This window comes from Panthera leo, chromosome B3 (genome assembly GCF_018350215.1).
Source record: "Panthera leo isolate Ple1 chromosome B3, P.leo_Ple1_pat1.1, whole genome shotgun sequence".
In the NCBI taxonomy this organism is placed as follows: Eukaryota; Metazoa; Chordata; class Mammalia; order Carnivora; family Felidae; genus Panthera; species Panthera leo.
In genome coordinates this window covers 16,273,108-16,294,252 of record NC_056684.1, presented here as the reverse complement: position 1 = coordinate 16,294,252, position 21,145 = coordinate 16,273,108, and the positions used below count along the sequence as shown (strand labels likewise).

Here is a 21,145-nt window from a genome sequence, read left to right as displayed (position 1 = left end):
CACAGGGTCCGACACGGGGCTTGAACCCACAAACCGTGATATCATGACCTGAGCCAAAGTCGGACACTTAACCGACTGAGCCACCCAGGCACCATTAAGTCAATTTTTAAAAATGAAAATGAAGGAAGTATACGTTGAAATAATAATGGATATTTTCCCCAAAAGATTATTTTTTTAAATCCCATTTTTATGTTTGAGTCAGTCTCAAATAATAACAGCAACGCAAAATGTCTCAAGGACTCTGATAAGGGTTTGGATGTATCATCTCTTTAGCCCTTAGACCATCCCTGTGATGTTGTTCTTTGGGGCCCAGTGGTCAGTAGTACTGAAATTCAAATAGAAGCTACGTGATTTCAAAATCTTTTCTCTTAACCACCGTCAAGCTGTGGGTCCCTGAGAATATAGTTTTTTATTGTACAATGTTGTGAATGTACTAAATGCCACTGCATTATGTACTTCAAAATGGTTAATTTCATGTTATGTGAATTTCACCTTAATAAAAAAGCCAAATTCATGACTTTAGTTTTCTTTCATTCTAAAGTGATTTCCACACTTACATTATCTCCATGCTAAACCATTATGTCTGCTATGGAATTGCACTTTGGAGCCCTTGTAATAAAATGAGATGGCATTTGAACACAATTTGATTGATCTTATGCAAGTTAGAATTGTAAAAAAAAAAAAGCAATTGATATGTGCAAATGTATGTGCACTCATATTCACATGTATACACGCACACTTATGCTTTGTGGTTATATGCGTGATGGACTGGATGATGAGGACGGGGTAGGAATTAGACTAGAAAGGAAGATGCATGTGTGGAAATTCTTGTGAGTGACCTCTGCCTGGAAGGGACCACATTCACCCAGTTATGCTCGTAGATGTTGCTGGTGGCTCCAGCTTCCAGACTTCGGGCTTTGAGACCAGCTCTGGAGAGGTGACTAAGTGGGGGTGAGGGCTGATGTGCCCCTTGGTGGATGGTGACTGGAAGACTTGGCAAAAGCAGCAAATTTGACCGCCAGGAAAACCACTTAAGACACGTGGTGAGTCTCCCCTTTGGGGAAGTATTTGGCAGGTGACAAGTACACCCTGTGGCATTTGATGACAAAGCACAGAATAAGAGCTCTCTTTAAAAAAATGTTTTAAATTTTGTTTATTTTGAGAGAGAGAGAGCATGAGCAGGGGAAAGGCAGAGAGAGAAGGAGAGAGAGCGAGAATCCCAAGCAGGTGCCGCACTGTCAGGGCAGAGCCTGATATGGGGCTCAAACTCACGAACCATGAGATCATGACCTGAGCCAAAATCAGAAGCTGGACCCTTAACTGACTGGGCCACCCAGGCGTCCTCTTTCATGACTTTAATGTCCATGTCTAGTAGATTATAATTTAGTGAGTTGTTTCAAATATTTTCTGGGACATCTTAAAATAGTACATGCAGTGAGGCATCTTATTTTCTCTACGTAGTTTGACTCATTTGACAATTCAACTGATAGTTTGCCTAACTATTGGGCACCAATTATATACTAGATACACTGGAGAGATTTAAAAAAATATATGTATTTGTTTTGAGAGAGTGAGAGCGCGAGCATGAGTGGGGGAGGGGCAGAGAGAGAGAGAGAGAGAGAGAGAGAATCCCAAGCAGGCTCCATGCTGCCAGTGCAGAGCCAGATGACGGGCTCAATCTCACAAACCGTGAGATCATGACCTGAGCCGAAATCAAGGGTTGGATGGTCAACCGACTGAGCTACCCAGGCGCCCCTATATGTGCTGGAGACATTAACAAAATGAGTAAGAAGTTGCATTAGACACGGAGCAGGTGCACATTCTTTATCACACGAAGCACTCCGTTCTCAGATACTTCCAAAAGGTGGAATTATTTAAAAAAAAATAGCTGTTATATAAAATCAAGTAGCCCAAATATATGAACGGTTTTGCTAATAGAAAACAAAATCAGTGAATCCCAGCGCAAGCATCTTATCCGACATAATTTACATTGACATAATAAAGCCGCTGGCTCTTTAGCATGGATGACACAACACTAAATATCCACCTATGGCTAGGTAGGGAAAGGCTTCTCACTACTGAACGCCGGAAGCCGCTGGAGTTTCTGAAGGATTGGCTGACCCCAAAATTAACCCACAAGCAGGGAATGATTGGGAGCCAAGGGTACGTTGTTTACGTCCTTCAATGAGCTGGAGTTCATGGTTCCTTGTGGGCAACTTTTCCCTCCCCTTTTAACACTGAAATTTCATGGTGCGTTTTGCTTTTTAAATTCCCACGTGAAATATTTAAATACAAAAGAACATACATATAGTGCACGCTATTCAACCACAATAGAAGTAGGCCCGGCAGCTAACATTTTCCTCTCTGGGAGTCATTTTAATCTGGTGGTATTTAGGGCTCCGTTAAAACACTTACTGGCACTTGCAAGCAAATTCCCTTTCCATCAAGGCGCGAGGTTTTAATTTCCCAGTTCTAACGAGAGAGAGTGGCTCAATCACCTGACAGTTTGGGGGTTCATTTTTTCCAGTCGGCTGCGGAGTGAAGAAGAACGACGGCAGCCTGAGGTCCCCTGGCAAGTACAGAAGTGGCGGACCACTCTTCCCAATTAGGGCTCCTTGAGGATGCCATCAATATGCACCAGTGGTTTCGCACTATTTTTTTTTTTTTTTGCCAGAAGCAAATGAATATATTATCCGTCAGCAGAGAGACACAGGGCAAATGGATCTATGAGTCGTGGGTGATTGGGATTCCACGCGTGCGTGGGGGTGTGACTATGCTTCAGAACTCATTTTCACTGATGCTGACAGGCAAGACGGTCCTCAGAGACCTGTCTATCAAACTGCCGCACGCTTTGCAGAAAAATTAGATTACTCATGCACAGACAGAGGGGGTGATGGCAATTTAGGATGGCCCCTTAAATACCAATTACACTTGTATTTACAAAGCAAATTAAACTCACGCGAAGGATAGTGTTCACGGTGGCTACCCGGGCTATGTAGGAACGGGGTTCTTCACTGCTGCTTGAGAACTCATGAAAACACACACACACACACACACACACACACACACACACAGAGTGTGTACAGTTTTCTCCCCTTGGGGATTTAATTTCGATAACCCGGAGCTCAATCTGTTTATTTTAGTAGCGAGATTTGTTGTTTAATTATTATTGCAATATGCCTAAGTTTGCAAGTCCACTACCTGAATACTTATTATCCGTATCCAAATACCTATTACAAGCGAGGAATTTGCAGGTGGATTCTCTTTGTCAGAGCTGAAGCCGGGGCAGGGATGTGCTCGTGGTGAGGATGTATTCCTGGGCTCTCCGCATTTCATTCACAGTGTTTGCATAGTTACTGAAGACAACAGATGGGTCAAAATCCATCAGACGAACCCGCTGCCGTTGTGTGGAGGCTGGCCAGTTAAACGTATTTTTTTTTTAAATTAAAATCTACGTTAGCAAATCCTGTGTAATGAAAAATTATATATTGAAGGGGCCATGAAATCGCACTGAAGAGCGAGGTGAATAGCTCTGAAGATTTTAAAAGAAACCACGGAGGCACATGATACTTCTTGGCTGGAAATAGAGTCTGGTGTATGGGGAGGTCGAATATTTCCCAGCACCTCGTGGAGGGCTTTTCACAGGGCTGGATAATGAGAGAGGCTGGCCGGGATAAGATTTCCCTCCTTGTAATGACATGACATTGCTAGGCTCTTTGAAACTCCCAGGGTGTGTTCTGGAATGCTAATTGAGCATTTGGATCCCTATCTAGTGGGGTGTTTATTTGGATTTGCTCGTTGTAGCCCGGTGGCAAATTCTGCTTGAGTTTCGTGATCAGCAGAGGGATCACGGAGGATTTCTTGGATTTACAGCTCCCCGGACCATGGCACTTGCAGCCGAGTACCCAACTTTCTTCATGGTTCCACATTCTGGTATCTTGCCGTATATAATCAGCATAGATCTGTTTATCCAGCATTCTGTCATCCAGAAAACTCTATTAAGTTCTGCATCTGTTCTTTGCTGCTCTTGGGATAATTGATGTTCATGATAATGACCCTGAAGCAATTCAGGTGCCTTTTGAATCACTCAGGATTACATTCTACTTTGTAGGGACGGGAGTGAGGGAGTCTCTGGGGGTCCTGAAAGAGGGCAGTGGTTTGAGAGGCACAGCCGTGTCTAGCGTGGGACAGAAAAAGAAGCTTGATAGAGAAAGAAGTTTTCTTTGTTCACTCCAATCTCTTCATCCTTTATGTATGCGTCCCGCCCTCATTTTCTGAATGTGTATACTAGCCAGATACTCTGTGAGGCACCAGAGATACAAAGATGGGCTAAACTCAAACCTTGTCTCTAAGAGACCCTCAGCATAGGGAAGGGGCAGGCTAATTCTCATGAAATGGTGGTCATGAGTCACAGCGTGATTTTGGTATGGACATGTAGGGATGGGCACCTCAATTGGTAAAGCCCAAGGGGCGGGTTGAGTCGGGCTTTTTGATGGAGACAGTGCTCGAAGTGATTCTAAAACCTGAATGGTTTTGGAGGGGGTGAAGAGTGCTGGGGCAGAGCGGGGAGGATGAGCAAAAAAGCCCAAGGTCCTGACGCAACACAACGTCTGCTGGGAACTGCGAGCAGTTCAGTGTCATTGGGAGATGATCTGCATTTGAGGGGGCGGTTTATGCAGGTTCCTGGCACCACATAAAGATGCTACACTTCATTTGGAGTCTGTGCGGCCATGACAGGGTTCCAGGCAGTACCTGTTGGGCCAAGTTTTTGTTTTCAGATTGCAGTTTTCTATAACTTTTTTTTGTTTCAGTTGTAGAACTTTGCCTCTGTTTTGTTTTCCAAGAATAACCTTGGGAACAGACCTACCCCCCGGAGCAGACAAAAGTGGAGGTCTTCTATTGGAAGTAGGGTAATGGCGGTGAGCGTCTAAGTTGGTTTGTCCATCCCTCTACCCACTGAGGTCCCAGGATGTTGCCCCCCACCCCCGGATCTAGGGGCTACTTGATTATGGAGAGGTGATAGGGATCCAGAGCAGGGTGCTATGAGCAGGGCAAGGGGAGAGGGAATGATTTGAGAAATATTTAGGAGGAAAAACTGGTAGATACAGCAGGGAGCCTTATGAAGACTTTTCCTTGCAAGACTCCTGCAGCTTGACCCTGGGTTCGAGACTCATTATGTGTGATAGTGAGGAGGAAATTCCAAAGAATGTGGAGAAACTTCTTAGTGCTCCTGAGTTCTGAGCCCTTCTTAGAAGAGCTCAGATTCAGAGCCCCTGGGTGGCTCAGTCAGTTAAGCATCCGACTCTTGATTTTGGCTCAGGTTATGATCTCACGTTTCATGAGTAGCAGCCCTGTGTCAGGCTCTGGGCTGACAGTACGGAGCCTGCTTGGGATTCTCTCACTCTCTGTCTGCCCCTCTCTCTCTCTTTCTCAAAATAAAATAAATACACTTAAAAAAAAGAAGAAGCGCTCAGTCTCTCTGGGGTGTGAAATGGAGGGGGAGAAATGCTCTGTGATTAGAGAAGGTTTAAAAATAAAGCAACGTCCCAAAACAAGAGAGAAGGACTGTGACTTCAGGTGGCACCAGCACGGGACTCCTAAGACCCATTAGCAGAGGCGTTCCCCGGAGGACTTCCTATGTATAACTGAAAGAACCCAGCACGCAGACACTAGGACAATACTGTCTTATTGCAGGGTCACAGCCAGGGAGAGCCATCCGGTGTCTCTAATTTCATCATTTGTCCATGAAAAGCAAAGGCAGTAACCAAATCAGTAGGTTGACCTCCACCAGGGCCTGTCCTGAATGGGACTGGCCACGTCTTGGGGAAGATTTCCCTTCTCAGTGCTCTAGAAGATCCAGAAGATGGTCGGTACAAGGGTAGTCATAGTGGACTTCCCGCCCATATAGCAAATGGGAGTGTGTACCGATTTTATTGTAATTTATGAAAACGGAAGAGAAACAAGTGTGCAAGCATTTCCAATGTTGTGAACGCTTGTTAGCCTCGCAGTGCATGATTGCTGAGATTCATGAGTAAGGTGAATCAAACAATACTCTCAGGTTTTTAGCTTGAGTCAGTGGTTACATGGAATTATATGCCATAGGAGAATAACGGGAGAAAACGTGAGGGATGGAAAATTCAGTCTGAGAGCATTAAATGTGGGGGGGACCAGTGGATTCAAGTATCTGAGAGGTGGCCAAATTTGGAGTGTCAGCTCTGGAAGTATGTTATCTGGTCCTGGGTGGAGAATCTCTCTGTCTGCGTCTCAGTTTCCTCATCTTGAAAATGGACGTCAAACGCACCAGTTGGTTCTTGTATTGGCTAACTAATTCTTTGGCGCTCTTCCCCTGTCCTTGAATCTGGGCAGGATTGTGACTGCTTTAACCAAAAAAAAGTATGGCAAAAGTAACAGGATGTGACTTTAGAGGATACATCATAGAAATCAATGAAGCATCTGTCTTCTCTGTAGGGGACCTCATGTTTGGAGCCCTGAGACCCCCTGAATGACATCTGGCTACTCTGAGGGTGCCCTGTTTGCATGTAGATGCTCTGACCGATAGCTCTCACAGAGGTCCCAGACCACAGTCAGCATCACCTGCCATGCATGTCGGTGAAGATGCTTCCAGGTGATTCTGGCGCGCCAGATACTGACTTGCCCCTGGCTTCCCAGTCTTCCCCATGGAGGTCCTATACATCACGGTGCAGCAACAACCGATCCTTACTGAATTCTGTCTGAATTCTGTATCCATAGAAAAATAAAAGTGTTATTTATCCCACTAAGCTTTGAGGAAATGTTACACAGCCATAATGTATCAGTCTGGGTCATCTGAGAACCAGTTATCAAGAAGGGGCTAAGTGTCAAGATACTTATAGAGGAAATAATGCAAAGACAAAGTGCAGAAGAAGCCAGAAGACCCGTGGAGAGACACTAGGCCATGGTGCATATCTGTTCCCTACTGAAGGAGAAAGGGAAGGAAGGAGGGAAGGTTGGGGAGATCTGAGCGGTTCTAAGGGAAGTCTAATGAGGCTGCTGGGGAGTCCTCAAGCCAAAAACACCTGTTGTAAGAGGTCCAGGTCCCCTAGAAGCATATCTTTCTTGGTACCCCACCAGCATTCAAATGTGTGGCCCTGGGACACAAGTTGTGATGGATTTCAGAGCCCAGTCAATAGCAGAGATCAGAGAGGAACATTCTCATGGCTATCACAAATTCTAACTAGAACAAATAGTATCTACCTCATTTGAAAATTAAATGATTACACACACACACACACACACACACACACACACAAACACACACACTTCGTGCTTAGAACATTCTTTACCTGATGCATTGCAAATACTTTGAAATAATGAGAGTGGAGGGTCAGGCCATCCAGGAAAAGTACCATAAGAAGAGCTGTTTGCTCTGGATAAAACCATGGGGATATTAACATTTAAGAAGCACTCAGTGCAAGGAGAACCATGAATACATCCAATGTCTGATGTTAGCTGAACACGTACCATGACCAGGGACTGCCTGCCACTGAAATGTAGCATCAAGAAAACAGAAACTTTTGTCTGTGGAGTTTACTGGTGTATTTCTGGTATCTGGAACAGCCCCTGATTGGAGGCTAAGGGAGTTATTTAAAGAGAGTAAGGAAAAGTGTTTTAGATAATAAATTAAGCAATGATTGGATTAGAATATTATCATTTTGAAGCCTCGGATGAAATAATGGATCTAGAAAATGACCACCAATAACTGCTAATATCATAAAATGAGAGACAATCTAGTATTATGTACTGCCTGATGGAAAAACACATTACAGGTTATGGAGTGTGTGTGTGTGTGTGTGTGTGTGTGTGTGTGTTCTCATGTATAAAATCAAACTTGAGGAAGATCATACGTCAGGATCTAACTACAAAGTTAATAGAAACATAAGAAGGAGGGAAATAGGTTAAATAACGTTAGATTTTGCAATCAGCAACATTCATACCTTGGGTAACTATAGGACAGATTCACCCAGTTTTTTTCATTAAATAAATTGTTAGAGAAAAAGAGAGATGTATTTAACCAATTACAATGTACGGACCTTGTTTGGATCTGACTCACACAAATTATTACAAAATGCCTTTGTAATCACGGTGAGATTTTGAACACTACTTGGATATTTGGGGATATTAAGGACTTACTGTTAGATTTGGTAGTGATATTTAAAAAATGATTTTAAAGGATTTCTATATCTTTTGAAATATTTATTGGTGAAATATTTATTTTGGAAGCAAAATTTATTGCTTCAAAATAAACCGGGATGGGTTGGGGGGGGGGAAGTAGGGAAACAACACTGACAATGAATTGAGAGTTCTTGAAGCCAGCTGATAGGTTTATGGGAGTTCATTATACTAGTCGCTCAATTTTCATATATATTTGAAATTCACCTAACTGAAAGTATGGTCAAAGTTAAAAGTAAAGTGTGGGGCATTTAAGCAAAACAAATGAGAGAGTGAATAAAAATGTCAAATGCGGTGAAAGTCTGGGTAGATGAAAACTGGAAGAAGCATCACCTGTCTGACATTAGGAAGCAGTGCCATGACTTGCACAGTTTGAGAGGTGAATCTGTAGTGACAGATGTACATGTCATGTTTAGATTCTTCTTTGAGGAAGTTCTTTTTTTTTTTTTTTTAATTTTTTTTAACGTTTATTTTTGAGACAGAGAGAGACAGAGCATGAACGGGGGAGGGGCAGAGAGAGAGGGAGACACAGAATCGGAAGCAGGCTCCAGGCTCTGAGCCATCAGCCCAGAGCCCTACACGGGGCTCGAACTCACGGACTGTGAGATCGTGACCTGAGCCAAAGTCGGATGCTTAACCGACTGAGCCACCCAGGCGCTCCTTCTTTGAGGAAGTTTGAAACAGTAAGACACAACTTGGTTTTGGGAGCTTGAGAGGATCTGTGTCCAGGAATAGAGAGACAGTGTTGAGATGGATAGGTCAATTAGGAGTCTCTAGAAATTGGATGCAAAAGAATAAAACAGGTGAAGGAGTTTGGTGTGAACCAAGGGACATCCTAGGAGGCAGGAACATATAATTCCACTGAAGGGTTGGAATCTGGAAGCCTCTGTGAAGTAGGAAATATGGCTGCTAAGCATGAGCACAATATGGTTGAGTAGGAGTTATGAGTTTCTGGGGTTGATGGCCCAGTTGAGGTTAGAGATCATGAATGGGTTAACCCATTGTGCATGGTCCGTGTGACTTTCATTATGCAGTGTTCGGTCACCCGGAACAGAACCAGGGAGGAAAATACTTCAATCCCTGATGGGAGAGTACGGTACAAGGAGGGTTATGAAGTATGGGGAGGGCTGTTCAGAGACACGCTCTGACCATCAACCCTGGTCTTCCAATAGGGTCCACAAGGAGGAAAGACAGTCAAGGAGGTTAAAGTGGATGATGATGAAGGGATCCAAGGAAGAGGCTGTGGTTAAGTCAATGTGTAAGTGAAGGCACTGGAAGGGCCAGAAATGATGATCAAAAGGTAGAATATCATTTCTTTGGAGTGATAGCAAATTCCGGCATGTGGCTGAGTGGAGTCTGGGTCATGGTCATTGGAGTAGAGAAGGTCAAGGACTGGTAAAGACAAGGTAGTGATTAGTCATTGATATGGGCTCTGAGGTTACCCAAGGTGAAATTTGGATGTGTACAAGAGAAGGACAGACGGAAAGATGGCATGGTCCTTTATGAAAGTGTAATAACCAGATGGGACTGTGGTCATTAGGTTTCAAGACCTCACTTGGGTAGTCTCAGTCTAAAAGCCAGATGGATTGACACCTAGTCTGATTGACCCTTTCAAATATCTTTGAGTTTGTATTGTCTCTGTAAAAAAAAATGTGGCTCATTGTGAATCAATTGTGTGTCACACATCGATTGTGTGTTAATTCTACAGTCCCAGAATTATAGTCTATGTCAGTTTATCCCTTTGCCTCTCTGAGAAACATAAGTTGAGGCTCTGAAAGAATAAGTGGCTCATGATTATCCTTCCTTCTCTGAGCTGTGGGCCAAGGGAGAAAGCAAGGCTGAGATGAGATCTTATGGATCAGCCAGAAGAGACATTTTTTCCCCTGGCAACTTAATCCTTTCTGATGCTGTGCAGACGTGGTCTTTTCGATATCTCTGTCTTACTTTTGCTTCTTCATAAAGGAGCTCTTTAGGTTTATTTGAAAACCACTTTTTTTTACTAGATTCACTGTGGCTTTTTATCTGGGTTTTGCTTTTACTCAATAAAATTAAAAATTCCAAATGGTGCCAGAGAACTGACCAACACCTCTCCTCCCCATGCCCCGAATGCTCTACTCTTTACGGCCCTGTGAATGATGTTTGAGTGGGACATAAACTAGGACAGAATCTAACTGCCAGTAGTACCCAAGGTGGGCTGGAATGTCTGGGGTGTGGCAGGTAGAGTGTCATCGGAGAAGGCTCTGCAGTACCGGAGGCACAGTGAACACGGGGGTCCTGGAGGTTCAGGCCACCACCTTTGACCACAGTTCTGGTGATTAGAAAAGTTTGCTCTCCTTCAGAGCTTTCATCTGCTAGGGGTGTCTGGTGTTGTCGTTTTTGCTGCAAACTCCATTACGGTCATGGGATTGCCTGGTGGCTGGATTGGGTAAACATAGAGGAAAGAAAGAAAGAAAGAAAGAAAGAAAGAAAGAACCCAGGGATTGATTTTGGTTGCCTTTCCAGATATCCCTGCTAGTATTTACTTCTCAGGGTCCTCAAAGAGCGGCTATATGTGTTTTTTCAGGCTCTCCAGCAGCATTCAGTGGGGGAACAGGGTGGTAGGTTGCCCCTTCCCTCTTACCTGGAACTGAAACCTTAAAATTGCAATTTGGTTATTTGTCATTATTTCAGGATAAATGTTAGTGCTTGTTATTTTAATCATTCACCCCATTATTTGGGCCACACTATTCTTTCCTTTTCCCATGATCTCTTTAATTTTAAAGTCACCTGCACTTAGATATAGTATTTTTGAATCTGGATCCAGAAGCAGAAAACAATTCCCTATTAATGAAGAGAGAGGGTATAAGACAAACCCTCGATCAAACTGAATGTTGACAAATCCGGACCCATTCTAGGGCAGAGGGCAGAATGTGAGGACCAGGGGTCCCCCTCTGAAGACCTGTTTGGAAGGGAGAGCACAAAATCCCACCTACTCTTTTGGCCTCATCATTTGCTTCTCCTTCAAACAGCTCAACAGGAAGATTAACATAGTCTTAAAATTAAAGTCTATCTGGATTTATATGAGAAGAAACGTGGTTTGTTAATGGAGAATGGAAATATTCAAGGTAACCTCAATGCAAATGTGTTTTGCTTAATGAATGCTACTGAAAACTGGGACAGGAGACAGGAAAAAAAAAAGCAAGTGGGAAAGACATAAATTATAAATCTGCAAGTTTTTCATGAAGGATCATCCCTTCCCTGGGGTTCTTTTACATTGCTATAGGATTCTCTGAACTTTCTAATTTCTGGTAAGCATTTCTTCAGGTGTGCTATTCATTTTTTTTTCTTAATTTATATGAATACACAGACTGCCTTTGGTGATCAAGTACTGGTAAAGAGCATTATTTGACGTTTATTTAAGTATGTCTTCAGGCGTAGTGAATTTTGTTAACACGATGCTTTTGAATTTAATGAAATCCCTTATCAATACCAGTATTTAGTATTTCATGTTTACTTAGTTCAAATGATGATTTAAGTTCCTGACTATATAACTATATATTCACTGGAATCACAATGCATGCTATTTAGAAAAGAAGGAATTTATTTGGGAGAAGTCACAGGCGGGGGGAATTCTGTCCATGGTCCCTGAGAAGATCCCATGCATGGTAAGAATGCAGGAGGCTGTAGGCTGGTTTTGAGTAGGGTCCAGCGGAGAAGTGATGGTGCAGAGGTCAAAGTTCTATTCTTGACTTTGCTGCTAATCAGTTTCATAACTTAAGAAATTAAAAAAAAAAGAGATGTTTCTTTGGGTACAAAGCAAAGGGAATTAATACAATAATTTCTGAGGGTATATCTGCTTCTGAGATTTATAGAACCTAGTTTGTGGCTATGTTGAGGGTTTTATCTTCTGAAAATCAACTCAAATCCATTTTTACATCAGGGGAGAGATGAACCTGAATTGGTAGCTCTTAAACACGGCGGCAGGTGGAAATTATCTGGATAATTAAAAAAAAAAAAAAAAACAGATTCCTGGGTCCCAATCGAGGCCTACTAAATTATCCTCTCTGGTGGAAAGGCCTAGGAATCTATAACCTAAAGTTGTCCTGGGTGATATTTATGCAACAGGTTCCAAGTACTTGAGTTTGAAAATCTCTGGTTTAGGTGACCCCTAAAAGCGCTTGCAACTCTGGCCATCTCTGACACTCTCCAATATTTATTAAAATACCTACTCCATGTCCAGAACTGCATGCAAATGGTAGTGTACTACAGTGAGGAAAACCTGTCTTCAAGAATCTCAATTAAAAAAAAAAGTACATGCATACACCACAAAAAAAAAAAATTGTCAACGAAGTCACTGAATCATGAAGCTCCTTATACAGATATGATTGAAAATCATGTAGTTCTAACAAGACAGGAAAATAAGTTCACTTGTATAATGTTAAAATAATCAAATTGTCTTTATTCTTTGAATGCTTATATTTATTTTTGAGAGACAGAGAGAGAGAGCACAAGCAGGGGAGGGAGACATAGAATCCAAAGCAGGCTCCAGGCTCTGAGCTGTCAGCACAGAGCCCAACACGGGGCTTGAACTCACGAACCGCGAGATCATGACCTGAGCCGAAGTTGGACGCTCAACTGACTGAGCCACCCAGGCTGCCCCGTAATCAAATTGCTTTTATTTGAATTTTAATAAATACCTTTATAATACTGGCACAGCTTTACAATGCTATACTTGTAGATCTAGAAGAAATATTTAGAATTAAAAAAAAAAAAAACACAACGAATAAGATTTGTCAAAGTCCCAATTAAAAAGCTGTAAATTTAGAATGCACTGGAGATATTCAAAGAAGACAAAACAAACAGCAAACAAACCCAAATCCAAACCAAGCCCACCCACTCCCCACCCCCACCAAAAAACAACCCCCCTCAAACCCAGGAAATAAGTGTTCAGGGCAATGAGCTTATCTGGAGAGACTCTAGGACACAGAATAATGATCTTATTTCAGAACTACAGGGGAAAAACAGCTTATCTTGCTCTCTTCTCACATTCTCTTACATGATTTCTCTTTTATTCAAATGCCATGTGAGATTACAATTGCTTTTTGGCCCATCACTTATTGTAGCCTTTGTTTAAAATTGGGAGGATGCCTGGTTGAAATGGGGAAACAGTGATTGGAGGGTATGTGCTTTGAGGTCAATGTGAATTACAAGTTCTGTAAAAAGCGTCTGAGAAGAGGGGAGTTCGGGATGGGTTGCAGTTCAGGGAACCCCGGGGGAACAGTTGGGGGTCGTGCTGAGGGAGCCTCTTCCCCTTGGGTAGGTGTTGGAAGGAATGCCCTCGGAGTGTCGGCCAGAAGAATGAGGAGATTGTACTTGTTAGCTGAGATGCATGTATCCGTCTAGCTGGCTGTCACCTATTTCTCTTTGTGTGTATTCTGAAATGGAGAAGAACGACAGACAGAATGTTGTCAAAAAAAGAGTGGTCTGCAGGAATTAATGAAATGAAGAAAACAAAAAGTTGACCAATCTGGTGGAAAAGCTTCTTTTAAAAACTCTTTGTTTTTAATTTCACTTGTTTTAAAAGGGAACATGTCCATTAAAATTAATTCAAAACATCTCTTGGCTATTTATTTTTAGGGTGCTGGAACTGTCTTCTACCTTGAATGGAACGGTGGCGGTACAGGGGCCATGTGTACGTAAACATCCATGGGGTTGTATATTTCAGAACTGTGTAGTTTAGAGTATAGTGTTAAACTGAAAATTATCAAAAGGCTTTGGGTTGAATTTTAATACTAAATATAACATCCTCATAATACTGTGCTCCTAGATCCGGAATGACTATTTAGAATTTAATACACAGCGTGAGAGGTTCCGAGTAACTCTCTTTGATTGAGAAGCATCCTACGGGGCAAAGTGGGACTTCTAGGTGGTTCATAATATCAAACCAAACATAGTTTTGAACAAAACGCAGGGAGAAGTAAAAACTAAAACCTACAGCAACAACAAAAACTGTGAAAAAATAAAAACGCAGGCAAGGGAAAACACTTATGAATAAATCATCCGTCATCTTTGATCTCAGCGAAATGACCGTTGACTTGGCAAGCGCTCAAGACAGCATTTCTTTTATTTGTAAAAGTTGAAATGATTTCTCATCGTATTATTTTTGGTGCCAAAGCTGAGGTTATTTTCTCTGGCTCAACATCTGTGGCTACCCCTAGGAACTAATTGGGCCATAAAAGTTCTCAGGCTCATGAAAATCAGGTATTAAAAAGATGGCCGATAAATATTAGTTTTATAAATACAACAATAGGGTTTGGTAACTGAGCTCTGCCAGTTGCGTACAGAACAGATTTCAAAATGCCAGAAGTGAAACCGATGTGGCCAAGTGTCAGAGCTGAGGACGTCTGCCTCTGCCTGCACATGAAACAACTTTGATGTGGCTTAAGATGTGTTTTTGTATTTCAAACAGCCCGCAGAAGGGAAACCAGCACGGCATCAAATTATTTACCCTTCTCAGGAAAATATTTTAAAAGCTCTACGAGGGCTCCATTTCCTGAAGCCACCTGTCACCTAAAGCACATGTAATAAACCCCAGATGCTGGATCCCAACCTGCGAACCCCATGACTCGGAGAGAAAATATTTCACTCATTCCTTTGGCACATCCTTAATTCGTTCGAAGCTAAACTTTTAGGCTATATTTTCTACTTAAACTTAATAACTCAGCTTTGACATTCCTTCCCGGTGACCCCAAAGTTCCGTTTGGCCCCCTCGACATCTGCTCCCAAATGCATTAGAGGCGCTCAGGTTTTTTTTTTTTTTTTTTTTTTTTTTAAAGTATCAGTTTTGTTTTCTTTGCTCAGCCTTGAGGCCATCCTTTGAATGCACGGAAGTAGGGGATACTGGTCTCTATTCCATTGTGAATTTTATTACTGTCTTAGGTTTCTCTCCTCAAACTTTTGTTGATCTTGTTTCAGGGACAGAGATATTTTAGTCAACAGGATTTTGGAAATCTATGACATTATTGTTTCAAGTCTTGATTTTGGAAGATAATGGGGGAAAGATTCCAACGATCCCTTAAGTTAGCTATAGATGTAAAGGAGTCTGTGCCAAGAAGCTTTTTAAAAGTTTACGAATCTTTCCTCTGATGTAAAAAAAAAAAAAAAAAAAAAAAGAATTTGTGACTACTTATTCCTGCTGGCATAGGCATTAACATTCCAGCACGGACTATTCAAAAATTTAGTTGATGATCTAAAACAACGTATGGCTAAAATGAAAAGTGTTGAGGCATTTTAATGAAAGTTTGTTAAAAAATCTGAAAACACAGAAAAGGTGCAAATCTACTGAGAATGAATAACTATACCCATTTTCAGGGGGAGAAGGGTTACAGGTTTTCATTGCGTTATGAACAAGCAGCCAAAATGATTCCACCTTCCCATAGGAAATCATTCTTTCACTTTTGTCTATGTTTAAAATGAAGTGTCTTTCTCATATTAATGAAATTATCAATCAAAACATGTTCTACAGGGCGGATGGGGGAGAATGGGTGTTGATTCTGGAGTGTGTGTGTGTGTGTGTATGTGAGTGTGTGTGTGTGATTATGGACAAAAGAAAAATTGGGCCATGACAGAAGTTTGGGGCTTACACCCCTCAGATGACTTTATAAAGAAAGATGGAACTTTGAGAAGGTTTCAGGGGCAGATGACTAGTTTTGCTTGTATCGAGCAGCGACGTGTATCTGTTACCTCTTCTTTTCTGAGAAGCTGTAAAAAGCACAGTACCCCATGTATTTCAGATAGTAATTGTAAATGGAGGCCTTTGTTTTTTGGAGGAGGGGAGATCAAGACGTTAAAATAATGATCTCCACATCCAACCTGTTGTGAGCTGCTTTTTTCTATCAAACAGGGGGAGGCATGTATAGAGGCCCCGAAACCGGGCTCCCCTATCGTATTTCCCTCTAATCCAGATAACACCAAATAAACCCTTAATCACACAAGAAATCACTCAACTTTTACTGCTCTCCTGCTCCTTGACCCGCCACCAGCCCATTTCATTTCCCATGGTCTGGCCTCTTGGCCTCTTTCTTTATAAGCCACATCACCTGGCCATCAAGAAACTTCCAGCTCCTGGATCCTGTCTGGTTTCTAGTTTCACCCAGGTTACCCAGAGTTTACGGACTGGCTGTGCTCCTCCTGGTTCTTTTCTGCCCCTGGAAGTGCTGTCTTCCCTCTACCCCCGGGGCATAAAAGTCTTTCTCTACACCGGGCCTATTCCCTTACCAGCATCTTGGAAGGCCTTGATCGCTTCAGGGAGACGTTTTGTTTTCATTCCCAGCAGGGACGTGAAACATTTCTTCCCCATCTCAAGCGGGAAAACTTAAAAGATACTTCCGTTGGCAATTTTCCATGTGATTTCTCATCCCCAGGTTGAGGGTTTGTAAGACGAGAGTACCTCCTTACAAGTACAAAACCAGTCAGACACTCTCCGGGAAACAAAGCAAGCATGTAGTGTCTAACCTGAACAATAGTGTCAAAGCTTTAACATTTCCTCATTACCTCAACTTCAACATGTCCCAAATAACCTCCGCCTCCATTCTTCCCTTCCCTACCCTTCCTCCAACGCTTAACTAACCCCTTTAATTGGTGTGTCCTGTTTCTGCCCATGGCCTTGAGGTCCTTCCCCTGCCAGCTTCCAAACGAGCAGACCTCTGCTTCTCCCTCTCTGCTACGATAGAAACAGAGTGCATTCGTGGCCATCTCCACCCCCTGCCCCAACCCACCCCCCACACACCGAGTTAGACTGACATGGCTTTGAATCAAGTGCTGTAACTTTCTAGACTTGGGAGCTGCTAGATGACCTCCCGCTGAAAACCGAAGGCAGCGGTAGCCGTCTCCATGGTTATTACAAGGATTAGTGAGATTTTGTCAAGTCCCTTGTATAGCACTAAAAAAAAATAGGCAGTTTTCTAGTGAATGTCAGTTGTTGGCTTTACTGTTATTCATCATCAAGATGGTTAGTAGGCTCCAGAATCCTATCTTATTGCTTTTCCGTATCAGTGAGGCTTCAGCTAGAAAACTGGCACCACGGGGAACCATATCTTTGTTACCAGGATTTGATGCTGTGCAATTGTGGGGGCTGGTTAACAGCTCTAAGTTTCTGTAAGGCTGGTGCACTGTTACCTCTATATCCGATGCTGGAGTTTCAAGCCCACAGGGCATCCAGTCAGGTGGGGAAGATAGATGTACAGTGTAGGACAACAAGGGTAAGCTAGAAAATGAAAGGAGACCCGTGTCAGTTCTTGGAACCTGGAACCTTTCATCATGGAGATGAAGACATAACCCTAACCCAAGAGCCGGAGTAGCTAAAGAAAAATCTAGGGCAAGGTAGAGCCGTCACAGGCCCAACCACTGCTTCACACGAAGGAGGTGGGTCAGCAGATCTACAAAAACTCATGAGCTGTAAAATGTTTCCCCCTTCTCTGCACCCTCCAAGTCTGCCCCAAATCTCCATGGTGGTCTTCCTAAACAATAAGTGTACAAGAAAGGGCATTCTGGGAAACACAGACCCACCCAAACCACCATACTTTCTTCCAACATGTTCTCTCCATGACCTCCCTTCTCAGTTTCCATTAGGGCATTGGTCTCTAAGTGGTTCCTCATTTATTACTTAGTCTCTCCTTCCCAACAATTCTACTTCTAGATTGTTCTTCAGGAACTCTGCTGTTATCATAACACCATTCCTAATCTGATGCCACTCAAGTCTCCATACCAGGAGGAGCCCACCTGTTACCCCACCATGGTGTGCTTGGAATGGCCAGATTGATCTCCTTTCTCTTCCCAAAACACACTGGACCATTTGTGCAGTGTCCCCATATGAAAACCACTTTAGCTCCTTTAGAGCCCCAATCAAATCCCACTTTCCGCCTCAAGACTTTCCAATCCCAGGCAGCTCAGGTGTTGTGGTGGCAGATTCTGAGATACAACAAGCAACCACAGCTCCTCAGTTAGGTTGGGGGTTATCTCTTACCTCTTCAAGTCTCTTACAGGGCTGGGGAGCTGGTGGGAAGGAATAAAATGCTTTACAGTGAAAGAAATAACATCTTGTATGACTTCTACTATCTATACGTAAGTGGAAAAACAAAAGTGATGGTTCACTGTGTGGTAGGAGAGCTCTGTTCTCCAGTATGGTAGTGTGGCCTCCACTCCCTGGCTCTTAATGGCCATATCCAACCAGATCCAATGAGATCTTGACGGAGATCTATTTGCATGCAATTATCCCTACATCTTTGTTTAACCCAAATGCACATACTTCGATACTGATATTCCTCCAGAGAAAGACTTTCCTTTTTTCTTTTTGTATTTTGCTTCTTTAGAGGAAGACTGAACGTTGCTTGTTAAAGTCGGGATCTGGTCTCCCTTCATCACAAAGGTCCTGACTACTCCTTCTAAAGTCCCTTCGTCTCAGTTGGTCTTTTGTCCGGGTTTATTTTTCTTTGTAACACTCTCCTATGGCTGACATTATCGACTGTCATCCTTTATTTACACCTGGTATATCTTCCCTACTGGAAAGTAAGGACTCTGTTTTGTTCACTGTAGAATCCCCAGCATCTGGCACTTAGTAGGACCTTAGTAAATATTTGTTGTTGACTGAATAAAATTGGTCTTGTTTGCCTCTTGCTGGCACACCAGGTCATTTTCTCTCTCTGGGTCTCTGTAAAATGGGAGCATTAGAAGTGGCTGCTGGCGATTCCTCTGCTAACACTTGAGGAGCATAGTATGTAGGAGAAGGACATGCAGAGGGTGAAGGCACAGGTTCTGGAATCAGACCCCCTGACCAGAGTCCTGGCTCTGTCTTTCGTGTAAACATGGATGTAGTCTCACTTTACTGAGCCCCAGTTTCCCTTTTGAATTGGGGGAAATGAAAATACTTCTCCCATAGGGCTGTTATGAAGATTAAGTAAGATAGAAAGAGTTCAGTGCTTTAGATGGAGCCAATGCTCATTAAATGTAAGGTAGGCTGACTCACAGGCTTAGAAAGATGCCCACACCCAAATCCTCAGACCTGGTGAATATGTTACCTTACAGGCCATAAAGGGTTGTGCAGATGTGATTAAGTTAAACTTGTTGAGGTGGGAAAGTTATTGTGGATTATCCAGGTAGGTCTGATGTCCGAGGGAGGGAGGAGGGCCAGAGTTAGAGAAGAGGGGAAGACAAAATCAGGGGCTGGAGTGATGTGCCTTGAAGACGGAGGAGGAGGCCACAGGCCAAGGAATGGAGGTGGAATTTAGAAGCTGGAGAGGATGAAGAAACAGAGACCCTCTAGAACCTGCAGGGGGAATGAGGCTTGCCAACAACTTGTTACATCTTTCTGTAGGACTAATTTTGCTGTTTTGACCTTCTAAACGAGAAGATAATGGGTCTTTGCTGTTTTCAGTCTCTGGGTTGGTGGTAATTTGTTATGGTGGCAGTAAGACACCAACACGTGTGTATCACCAGGCATTCACTTTTACTTGGCCTGTTTTCATCACCTAAGCACTAAGTTTATCATTGCTTCTTCAATTCCCCACAGAAGACACGTTTCTGTGTTATCTGTGGCTGAGGACTCAATTTTGAGTACTGGGGACTGACTGATTTGTATTCCACAGCCCAAGTCAGGATTGTGACATTGTGGCCAATGTGATTTTCTTCCCCTTGTTCCCTGATGACCTTATTCCTCCCATTGTGATCCTTTATTTTCACTCTTCAGGGTCCTCAGACCTCTCTTCACCTGACTTGCCCCTTGGTCTTCTTTTAAATGATCTGTTCCTACACAAAAGATCTCCCCAAACTTAGAGGCTTAAAACAACAGCCATTTTGTTGTTTCCCATGGCTCAGTGAGCTCAGTTGAGCAGATCTTCTACTGACCCTGTTGGTGGCCTCTCGTGGGGTTGTTGTCACACAGTGACCAGGAATAGGGTCATGAAGCCTTGACCGGGATGCTGGGCCTTTCTTCCTCACCGTGAAGTGTCAGGGTCTCCTCTCTACATGATCCTTCCATATTGCCTTCCTGACCTGACAGGCACACTTTTTAAATGGACTCTGAAGACTCCAGCATTAGTTTTCTGGGGACTTCATGACAAATTATTGCAAACTGGATGGCTTAACATGACAGAAATTTATTCTGTCACAGTTCTGGAGGCCAGGAGTTGGAATCCAGGAATAGACAGGGCCCCGCTCCCTCTAGAAGTTCTCGGGGAAGAATCCTGGAGGAGGCTCCTCTAGCATCTGGTGGCTTCAAACAGTCACTGGTTTATGGTAGCACCTCTCCGTTCTGTGCCTCTGTCTCTGTGTGGTCTTTTCCTTTTCTGTGTCTCAGGTCTCCCTCTTCTTTTTTCTTATAAGGGCACTGTGGTTGGGATTAGGATCCCCTGGGTAACCCCAGGTGATTTCATCTCGAGATCTTCAACCAAACTACATCTACCAAGATGTTTTTTTCCAAAATAAAGTTACATTCCCAAGTTCTGGGGCTTAGGACATGGATGAAACTTTTTAGGGAGACTCATTGAACCTACCACCACTCCCAAAGCAAGTATTCCAGGAGAGGAAGTAAAAGCGTTCCAAAGGTGGTTATTGGTGTTTTTTCCCAGTCCCTGTGGAAAGGCCACTTTCCGCTTTGCTCTGCATGGCCTCGGGACAAAGCAGATTAGGGGTGCAGCTTTGAAGTGGAATAACGAAGTGCCTCCTCCATAAAATGCAGAGAATAAGACAAAACTCCCAACATGGGTATGGGGATCACATTGATGAAGATGAGGTATTGTCCTATGAGTGGGACCCCCCCCCCAGTGGGTATGTAAAAAGCATTGATGTAAACTTGATTTAAGGGGTACAAAGCGAAAAATTACCTTTCTCTAGATATCGAATAGCTACTTTTTATTTATTTATTGAAACATTTATTTTTGAGACATAGAGAGAGAGCAGGCTC

General features: G+C 43.0%; 1 long non-coding RNA gene across 1 annotated transcript; it reads right to left on the bottom strand.

The window, feature by feature from the left end:
* Positions 1-11,819: 11,819 nt before the first annotated feature.
* Positions 11,820-16,775, bottom strand: LOC122221132. Its single transcript, XR_006203093.1, has 3 exons — positions 16,465-16,775; positions 12,885-12,927; positions 11,820-11,960 (listed from the first exon to the last, which is right to left on the bottom strand). It is a non-coding gene; the product is annotated as an uncharacterized LOC122221132 (long non-coding RNA).
* Between the last annotated feature and the right edge of the window lie 4,370 nt (positions 16,776-21,145).